This window comes from Hordeum vulgare, chromosome 1H (assembly GCF_904849725.1).
Source record: "Hordeum vulgare subsp. vulgare chromosome 1H, MorexV3_pseudomolecules_assembly, whole genome shotgun sequence".
Taxonomy (NCBI): Eukaryota; Viridiplantae; Streptophyta; class Magnoliopsida; order Poales; family Poaceae; genus Hordeum; species Hordeum vulgare.
Window position 1 is genome coordinate 368,411,564 of NC_058518.1, and position 10,863 is coordinate 368,422,426.

A 10,863-nucleotide genomic window follows, 5' to 3' on the forward strand; every position below is an offset into this window, starting at 1 on the left:
AAAATAATTATCGTATTACAAGTTTATTATTTTTCCTGGTAACTTTGTCACATATAATGACACAATGCAATGGTTTTCCATTTTTTGAATTTGTTCTGAATTTTCCATGGCCATTTCAAAACGCGGTCAAAATAGCGGGTATGACCATTCATACCTAGTGGTTGAATCTTGGAAATGTTTTGATGTTTCTATGATTAAATAGATACTTGTGTACCTATAAATTGTTTTTAGCAAAAATATAGAGCAAACTATAATGTAGATGCAGTTTAAATTTGACCCGCTTTGAGCTGATTCAAAGAAAATTTGTCTTTTTTAGGAGAGATCTATAAAATCCTTTAACACCCAACCATTTTGTCAATTATACATTAAATATGGCCTGGTATTTTAGAAAAATGATTTGGTCCAATTTTGAAACAAATATATGGTAGGTCCTTCACAAAAAAGTTCATTTTGGACACTTCAAAAATGGAAAATGATTTTTACATACCAGGAAAATGAAAACTTCCTTCATCAATATTGTTTGTCATTCCAATATGCATCCTTGTGCATAATATTATATCATTTCAACAAACTATGTCATTAATGTGGCCATAAGATTGATATTTTGGCTTGAAAGCCATGGATCTTCACACATGATAGCTCATTTTTAAGAACACTTTTTTAAAATAATTGTCGTATTACAAGTTTATTATTTTTCCTGGTAACTCTGTCACATATAATGACACAATGCAAAGGTTTCCCATTTTTTTGATTTTTTTTGAATTTTTCATGGCCATTTCAAAATGTGGTCAAAACAGCGGGTATGACCGTTCCTACCTAGTGGCTGAATCTTGAAAATATTTTGATGTTTCTCTGATTAAGTAGATACTTGTGTACCTATAAATGATTTTTCGGAAAAATAAAGATCAAATTATAATATAGCTGCAGTTCAAATTTGAGACGCTTCCAGCTGACTTTTCAAAATTTGTATGGTGCACTTTTGCAAAATGTTTTTGATAGATGCTTTATAAAATTCCTCTATTTTTAGTACTTGAAAATTATTTTAAATCATTGATTTTTTTAAGGGGAATTTGAAGATTTGCCACAAGTTTGTTTACACTTTGAGGATTTACCCCTGTTTTTTTTGTTACTAATAATTAGCCACACCTTTATGAGAGTCTTAATGATTTGCCCCTTATGGACGACATGGAAATATAACACAAAATCAGTGACCAAACTGCCCGAGCCCAAATTAGCTAGCTTCATGTTTGACCGTTCCCGTTTCTCTCTTCGTTCGTATCCTGGCGGCTCGTCATGGCTCGCAGCAGTGTCTCTCGTTGCTGTGGCTCGTGAACCCGCCTTGTTGTGCTGACCACTCCGCTCCAGACCTAGAGGAGCGCGGTGGTGATGGAGCCCTTAGTGCCATCGACCTCCATGACCAAGCGGGCGGTATCTCGACGAGCTCCATGTGGTGATGGAGTCCTGGCCTTTCAAAAAGTATACGTACCCACATAATCCTAACATGCATGCAAAGAACCCTGCCAAATACAAAAAAAGCTAGCTAAAGATAAGCTGGAAGAAGGGCAATGACCCATCTTATTTAAAATTTCAGCAAAAGATAAGCACAAAATCACATCAAACAATGCCCTTTTGTAAAAAAAAATTTGATAGATGCTTCACAAAATTCCTTTATTTTTAATACCTGAAAACTATTTTAAATCATTATTTTTTCGAACCAATCAAAACTCTTTCCACGGATTGATGACATGGCGCCCATCCATCCATCCATCCACCTTACGATCTCACATCCATCCATCGATGTATCTACAGAAAAAAAAACCACCGGCAACCCAAACCCTAGCTCAGACCCCTCCCCCCATCGCACCTCGTCCCCATCTCCTCGCCGCCGCCACCTCCTCCCCGTCCCCGCCCCCTCCGGATCCAGTCCTGTCCCTGCCGCTCCCACCCATCGCCGACCAGGCCCAAGACAAAGGCGCCTCGCACCAGGCCCCTCCCCGTCCCCTCGCACCAGGCCCAGGACGACGGCGCCGTGGACGGCTGGGCGCGCGACGAGAGGGAGCCCCCTCCTACGGCGCCCCGGCGGAGTGCCCGAGGTCGTAGATCCTCCTCCGCGGGCGCCTCCGTGCAGCCAGGGCGCCTTCGTGCAGCCAGGGCCGACCCGATCCTGACCCCATCGCCCATCCATGGCGACCGCCTTCGACTCGCCGACTTCCTCCCCGGCCGCCGCGCCCTTCCATGATGACCCTTTCCTCAGCTTCGCAGACGGCGGAGCCCCGGCGGCCGACATCCACGTCTCCGGGAGCGGCGGCGACGACTTTCCGGCCTCCCTCGGCCCCTACGCCTTTCGCCACGACTCCGCCGCCGCGCACGCCTCGACATGCTCGACTCCAACGGCAACGGCATCCACCACGAGGACGACGACGGCCTCTTCACCGACTCCGATCCCGTCCTCCCCGACCCTTCCCAGATGGGGGCCCATGATGGAATCCTCCTCCGCAAGTGGCGCTGGTACGTGCGCTCCCTCTCCTTGCTCCTCTTGCCTAGATCAACATTTGCATTCGGTCTCATTCTTTATGAGGTATGTAGAAGTATACAACCTTCAAAACAATAAATCAACTGATATTTTGTTGCAGCTGTCGCCAGCCCGTAATTCAAATGAGCGCATATTTTTAGCTAAGTGTCAGATGATTGAAGGATCTCCTGCATTTCACCCAAAGCCTCAAGAGGAAGCGGCCAAGATGATTTGTTCAGAGGGTTTGAGACCATTATTCAAGAATAAATCCAAATCATATCCTGAGGGCGTGAAAGAGTAAGTGAATCTTATGCTGTGCTCCGTTCTGCCTCTTTATTGATAGTCATATGTTTGCGTAGCTTTTGCTTTCTATTGATACATATCTATATACTGTATTAATAATCTTTCAAGGTGCTCTGGCTTCACGTGTCCAAATTCCCCTGCATTGTCCTTGCTTAATTTCGCTATCTGCGGCTCACAGTAGTTTTTTTTTGCATGTCATAGGCTAATACAAGAGTGCTGGGATCCAACACCTTCCGGCAGGCCAACGTTCTCAGATATAATTGTACGCCTGAACAAGATATCTGCAAGTTGTTCCAAGCAAACTCGCTGGAGAGACAACTTCAAGCTACCATGGTACAGTTCTCACTGATCTAACTGCAAAAACATGAGCTATCAAACTCCTTTGTGAATCATTCCAATCTTTTTTATAATAATCTAGAACTGACATTAGTCGGTATCCTAAGGTAATTAATTTGATGGTCTGTTGCTTTATTGGTAATACACCATGGCTTATAGTTGAAATGCTTCAGTTCATTTCAGTAACTCTGGGAATAACTGGAGCGTTGTTTTATGATTGATCTACCATAAAAAATCTGTTGTACCATGGGTCTCACTCATGTTTCATCTCCTCAGGAAACAAGCTGTGCACAAATGTATCCACAGCAAGAGGGGGGCAAATGTATCCACAACAAATGCAGATGGGGGTAAATTAAATCTGGGATTCAGTAGTGGGTGTTGTCGAAACAACAAAGCGCAGTCAAGGAAAATCTGGGATGAGCACTGCTGCTGTTTGTTCCATCTTTCCCATTTGCAAATTTGCATCAAGGAAAATGATATATTGCCGCTTTCTCTATATTTGGTTCGGATGCACTGGCATTGCATTCTATATCAATCTCTGTGCCAAGAATACTTGTCTTTCTATGGCAGAGGTTATGAAGCACACTTATATTTACTGCTGAATTTTTTTAAATGATGCATCAGAGTGACTTTGGCTCCAGCTCCGCACCTGCCAGTGCTCTCATGTTCCACTAATTCTTAGTTGGTCGTCCGAACATGTTTTTTAAGTTTATACTTGGTGCCACTGGAAGAAGATGCTGCTGCGTTACACGTCTGCTATATGTTTGCAGCCTAGAGGGAGGGATGTTCGGGATGCGCGCGAGCGGCACGGCGGCGTCGTGGGTGGTGGGATGGATGGGCACGGACGCGCACCTGTACGATGACCCGGAGGACGCCGCCATCCTGGCGCTGCTTGACTCCCGCTTCGACGTGCACCTGTAAGTTGGCATATGGCTGCTAGTCATATCTGGGTCGTGGTGCTCTATCTGTTGTCTACCTTTTCTACAATGTTTGTGTTATATATAAAATCATGGATGGACATTATGAAATCAGTTTCTTAGGATTTTTCTTTGTATATAAGAGTAATGATGGGTTGTATTGTCAGGATTCTAAGGGATGCAGTTAAAGTGGTAGTTTGCAGTTAAAGTGGTAGTTTGTAGATGACACGACCATTCATAATTGATATCTTGTTGTCTGACTATTACAGGACTAGCTCCTACCATTACAGGACTAGTGTTGGGGATTGGGGCATGGGCGTGATGTGCATATGTTTTGCTTATTAGATGTTGTTGTTACATAGTACATCATGCACTAAATCTGTTTTAGTGTGAGCTATGTCGTTGGCTGGTATTGCTTATGGAAAATAGATAGATAGCTGCTGCTGTATTACACCTCCTCTGCTCTTACTGCATCTGTAAATGGATAGTGTAACATGTGACTAGATGGCTGCATAATTAGAGTTGAATTTTCTAACCGAAGCATTCTGCTGTTATCACCTCCATAACAGTTACAATTACTGCAAGCATCCTTGATAGAAACTCACTGCAATTTCATATTTCATATGCTCCACAAAGGCAAATTTAGTGTGAGCTAATTTGGTAGCTCTATATTTTTTTATAACTAGCAACTTCTATACAACTCTGACATCTAGTATAATGGATATATTTTGTGATTTGAAGTTACTGATCTATGCTCTTGTGTAATGTTACGGTCTAATGTTTTTTGTTTTGTCTCTTTTTCTCTTGCTAGGAAGGTGGTGAGAAGATGTCGATGATGCATACTTGGGACATTCAAATCAACACAACATAAAAATTTCTGAACCTATGTCTCATAGGAGAGTGGAATGAACTCTATTGTTAGCAGATGTGTCATTGTTTTATTGGTCAATTCTGCTTGTTCTTGCTATTTTCCTGTGTAAGGAAATGTATTCATGAGATGAGTTATTGTGTTATGTAAACTTGAGAGATGTATTATGTGATGTTATATGATGGATGGTTTTAATTCGACTTGGAGTTTTCTTGATTTGAATATGAAATAGTGTTGGATTTTATATTGGACAAATAATTGGGTTGAAAAAGGCCCAACAAATAGAAATGAAACCAAGTTTTCGAACAAAAAGTTGCTGAATTCAAAAATGATAAAGGGCCAAAACTGAAACTGGACCAAATGTATTTGGGCACTAAAAGGCCAGGGCCCAAATTATAATGATAAAAAATAAATCGAAACAAGTACTAGAAATGTATGTAAACAGGCCAAGGCCCAATAAGAAAAAGCCCAAAGAAAATAAAACCAGCCCATGTGATCAATTGAAATGGGTTGGGCTGATTTCAACTATGATGTTTTGATTTCGTCGTAATTTTGCCACGTAGGACTGCCACGTAGGACTGAGTTAGATTTCCAACGACGATTTAGGATCATCATAAAGGTTACGACAATCCAGGAATCGTCGTAAAAGTTACGACGATTTTGATCAAAACATCGCTGTTGTTCATTTCTGACGCTCCGTTTTCGACGCTTGGTTTTTCGTCGTGAGATCGTCGTAAATTAAAAACCGTGACAATGTAGCGACGAAAAAATAGCGTCGTGTATTAGCATATTCCTTGTAGTGTCATATCATTGACATTTTTGTCTACACAAGCACTTAAATGACTAAGCATACGAGTACTTTGTTCCAAATGTCTGCTAACATAATCATCGAAACTCTGTTGTTTGGCAACAAAGTTGTCAAATTCATCAAAGCATAGGCTAGCAGGTTTATCAAAAGGAATATCACTCTCATCAAACCTACGCAGAGAATTTACTTCCACTACCTGTATCGGGTTATCGAGACCATGGATCTCTTCGGTAGGTGGTAGATTTTTGACATCTTCGGATCTAATGCCTTTCTCTTGCATAGATTTCTTGGCTTCTTGCATATCTTCGGGACTGAGAATAGAATACCTCTTTTCTTCGGAGTTCGCTTAGGAGGTGGTTCGGGAATAGTCCAAGCATTATCATTGATCAAGATGTTATTCAGTAGAGTCTCAGATTGTTCTACAGTTCGTTCCCTAAAAACACAACCGGCACAACTATCTAGGTGGTCTTTAGAGGCATCGGTAAGTCCGTTATAGAAGATATCAAGTATCTCGTTCTTCTTAAGAGGGTGATCAGGCAAAGCATTCTATAGCTGGACGAGCCTCCCCCAAGCTTGTGGGAGACTCTCTTCTTTGATTTGAGCAAAGTTGTATATTTCCTGCAAGGCGGCTTGCTTCTTATGGGCAGGGAAATATTTCTCACAGTAGTAATAGACCATATCCTGGGGACTACTCACACATCCAGGAGCAAGAGAAGCGAACCAGGCTTTAGCGTCATCCTTTAGAGAGAAAGGAAACAGCTTAAGGATATAGTAGTGGCGGCTCTTCTCCTCACTAGTGAAAAGGGTGGCTATATCGTGTAGTTTGGTAAGATGGGCTACGACCGTCTCAAACTCATAACCGTGGAAAGGATCAGATTCGACTAGAGAGATTATCCCAGGATTGACAGAGAATTCATAATCCTTATCGGTGATAAAGATAGGTGAAGTGGCAAACTTCGGATCGTATTTCATCCTAGCTTTCAGAGATTTTTCCTTCCACTTGAGAAGTAATTTCTCAGCGTCATAGGCATCCTTACACGCAAGAAAATCCTCAGCTATCTCTCCCTCCATAATGTAACCCTCAGGTATATCAGGCAATTCATATCTAGGAGAGCTAGATCTAGCAGTAGCAAAAGCAGGCTCTATCTCAATAGTATCAACAGTTTCAGAAGCATCACAAGCATTGGCAGTAACTCTAGCAATATGAGCATCAAGGAATACCCCTAGTGGCATATTAGGCAAAGTAGTATCTCTAGCAGTATCAGGCATATCATCATCAGGCAAAATAGCATCTCTAGCATCATCAGGCAAAGCAGTATCAGGCATAGCATCTCTAGCAGTTTCAGGCATAGCATCTCTAGCAGTAGCAGGCATAGCATCATCAAGCATAGTAGCATCATAAGCATCATCACCACATGCAACATATCAAGATTTCTAGCAGGAGGTGATGTCGCAAACTTGCTCATAATTGAAGGTGAATCAAGTGCAGAGCTAGATGGCAGTTCCTTACCTCCCCTCGTAGTTGAGGGCAAGACTTTGGTTTTTGGATCTTTCAGATTCTTCATAGTGATCAGCAGATATAAATCCCAAGTGACTCAGAGAATATAGCAATACCTCCCCGGCAACGGCGCCAAAAAAGTGATGCTAACGGCAGTTCCCAACAATGACACTAGAAGAATGTTGTTGACGAGTCCCTGACTTGATGCCTTTCTGACAACACAGCCAGAACTACTCCCAGTTCCTCAACAATTAGCAATTGTCTTGCAATGGCTCACCAGCGCGTGGGTTCGCGGCAGTTTTCAAGGGTAGAGTATTCGACCCAAATTTGTTGGTACGCCAGTCAGGAGGTGAGAGAATACTCTCGAGTATTAGCAGCTGAATGTGTTAGATTCAACCACACCTGAAAGATTAGTATCTCCAAGCAAAGTATCAGCACCAAAGTAGGATGATAACAATGGTGTCAGAAACGATCTGTTGACGGCAGACTATTCCTAACTGTCGTATCAATGGCGCCAGAAGTTGCCCGTTGACAGAAATCATCTTTTCCCGTCAACGCCGAGCGAACCAGAATTGTAGCAGGTAGCAGCAGTGGCAAGGAACATCAGTAGTGACAGCAGTAACAAGTAGCAATAGTAGCAAGTAGCAGCAGTAGCAAGCGACAATAGTAACAGGAGTAGCAAGTAGCAACAGTAGTAACATCAGCAGAGCAAAACAAGTAACAACAGCAGTGGGACAAACTCGTAGGCAATGGGTCGGTGATTCGTTTGGATGATATTCATCATGCAACAGTTATAACACGGAGAGAGATGTGGCTAGCTCCCATTCGTCAATGTGATGTAGGCATGCATTTCGTGTGTAGTCATACGTGCTTAGGGAAAAGAACTTGCATGACATCTATTGTCCATCCCTCCCGTGGAAGCGGGGTCCAAAAGGATACTACGGGATATTAAGGTTCTCCTTTTAATAAAGAACCAGAACAACGCATTAGCACTTGGTGAACACATGAACTCCTCAAACTATGGTCATCATCGGGAGTGGTTCTAGTTATTGTCACTCCGGGGTTGCCGGGTCATAACACATAGTAGGTAACTACAACTTGCAAGATCGGATCTAAAACACACATATATTGGTGACAACATAATAATTTCAGATCTGAAATCATGGCACTCGGGCCCTAGTGACAAGCATTAAGCATGGCAAAGTAGTAGCAACATCAATCTCAGAACATAGTGGATACTAGGGATCAATCCCCGTCAAAACTAACTCGATTACATGATAGATCTCATCCTACTCATCACCGCCAAGCAAGCCTACGAATGGATTACTCACGAACGATGAAGAGCTTCATGAATTGGAGAGGGAAGAAGGTTGATGATGACGACGGCGACGATTTCCCCTCTCCGGAGCCCAAAACGGACTCCAGATCTGTCCTCCAGATGAAGAACAGGATGTGGCGGCGCCTCCGTATCGCAAACGCGACGAAATCTTCTCTTCTGATTTTTTTCTGGGCGAAAGTGAATTTATAGAGTTGAGTTTGGGGGCGGCACAGCCACGTGGGCCCCACAAGCTTGGTTGTCGCGGCCAGGGGGGTGGCCGCGGCAACAGGGCTTGTGGCCCACTGGCCCATCCCCTCCGGTGGATCTTTGCGCAGGTATTTTTCATATTTTCCAGAAAAATTCTCCGTAAATTTTCAGGATGTTCCGAGAACTTTCATTTCTGCACAAAAACAACACCATGGCAATTTTGCTGAAAACAGTGTTAGTCAGGGTTAGTTTCATTCAAATCATGCAAATTAGAGTCCAAAACAAGGGCAAAAGAGTTTGGAAAAGTAGATACGATGGAGACGTATAACTCCACATCAGGGTCAACACGAACCATAGCATCAATTATCATGTCATTCTTTTCCATGACATTCACCACAAGAGACTCATGCCAAGACAAAGCGAGACCACCGCTCATCCCATTGCTATCCACCCCACAAAAACCCTTCAAACCAATCCTTCCTCTAACCTTCTTCGTATTCTTCTTTCTGTCGCGTCTCACATAAGAAAACCAACATGGGGGAAGGCGAATGACACAACATCGCTAACTCTCGAACTGTACAAGGATTGCCCCCACCCCGACAGTTCCAACTTAGAAGATTCATTGGGCTCGGCGGTCCTCCCCACAGGAGGCCGCCTCAAATGCCATAACAGCATCCTCTTCTATACCTCCATCAACACACGTCTCATTAACCTGCCTCCTTCTCTTCACTATAGGTACCTTCCCCGGGGTCGTAGAGGATGAACTCCCTGTCCCCGAAGAGCTAACATTCTTGAGCACTAACACCATGTTTGAGACTTTACCAACTAAGTTAGGGACTGCCATGTGACACCCTGGTAACTTAAGCTACAGTAAACACATGCCAATGGTGTCACGTCAACGGGATTACTATTGGTAGTCTCGCGTAGTTTCAAACCGATCCAAATTCAAATTTAAAATAAAATCAAAACAAGAAAAGTTTTCGAATGTTAAAATAAAAATGTCGGATGAGTTACAAATATTTATTAATTATTTATAAAAGTAAATCGAGCATTTTTGAAATTATTTAAAACCCCTATATATTTAAAACAGAAATTATATATAAAAAATAACAAAGAAAGAAAAAGAAAAAAAGCAAATCCCCCCGGCCCAACTGGGCCACCGGCCCAACAGGCCGGCCCACCGCAGCCGACCGGCCCAGCCCCCCTCGCTATAAGGCACGACGCCCCAACCCTAACTGTGCTCTCCCACTAGCGCCGCCACCCCCTGGCCCCGTCGCTCCCGTGCCCCACCTAACTCCCCACGTCACTCCCTCCCCACTCCCGACGAGCGCCAGGAGCTTCTCTCCCTTGTCACCTCGCCTCGGCGTCTCGTGGCTCGCCCTAGATCGCTCCATCTCATGCGCCTCCTCTCACCACCTCCGCCGCGGCCCCCCCTGTGCCTCCCTCACGAGCCTCTTCCATCACCCCGCCGTCGCGTGGGCCCTCAGCCATCGCCCCAGCGCCGCGCGGGCCCTCACCCCGGAGCGCCCGCGCCTCTCCTCCCGTCGCCCCACTCCCTCATCACCACGCCCCGCCGCCTCTCCTCCACTTCACCACCCCGCGTCACCACCCCCGACGACCTCTCTCCCTCGCCTTCGCACCGGCCAGGCTCCCCGCCACCTGCACCGGCCGGCCCTGGCGTTGCCTCGTCGGTCACTGGTGCGGCGACCTCGCTCCTCCCCTTCCTCTCCCCGATCCAGATCGGATCGGGGAGAACGAACCCGCCTTCAGCACCACTGCCGACCGGCCTCCTTCGGCCACCCTCACCGGCGCCCTCGGTGATCCTTCGGGCTCCTCACCGGATTCGCCGCCATCGCCTCGATGCCGACGCCCCTCCCCAACAGACTTCATTGAGCCGCTGCTCGACTACAAAGTGGGCGAGGAACACCCCCTTACTCCCTTCTCCCTCCGGCGACATTTGCCTCGTAACGGCGCCATTCTTCTCTCCAGCTATGTCAGGAGGGGAGGAGGAAGAGTGGCTTGTCCTTGTGAGTTGAGAGAGAGAGGTGAAAGAAAAGAAAATACAACAAAAATGAAATATGCATGTATGTATGCAA

At 44.8% G+C, this 10,863-nt stretch overlaps 1 long non-coding RNA gene across 1 annotated transcript; it reads left to right on the forward strand.

Annotated features, from left to right (window-relative positions):
* Positions 1 to 2,547: 2,547 nt before the first annotated feature.
* On the forward strand, positions 2,548 to 3,452 carry LOC123411252. Its single transcript, XR_006613217.1, has 4 exons — positions 2,548 to 2,578; positions 2,685 to 2,809; positions 3,017 to 3,148; positions 3,428 to 3,452. It is a non-coding gene; the product is annotated as an uncharacterized LOC123411252 (long non-coding RNA).
* Positions 3,453 to 10,863: the final 7,411 nt, after the last annotated feature.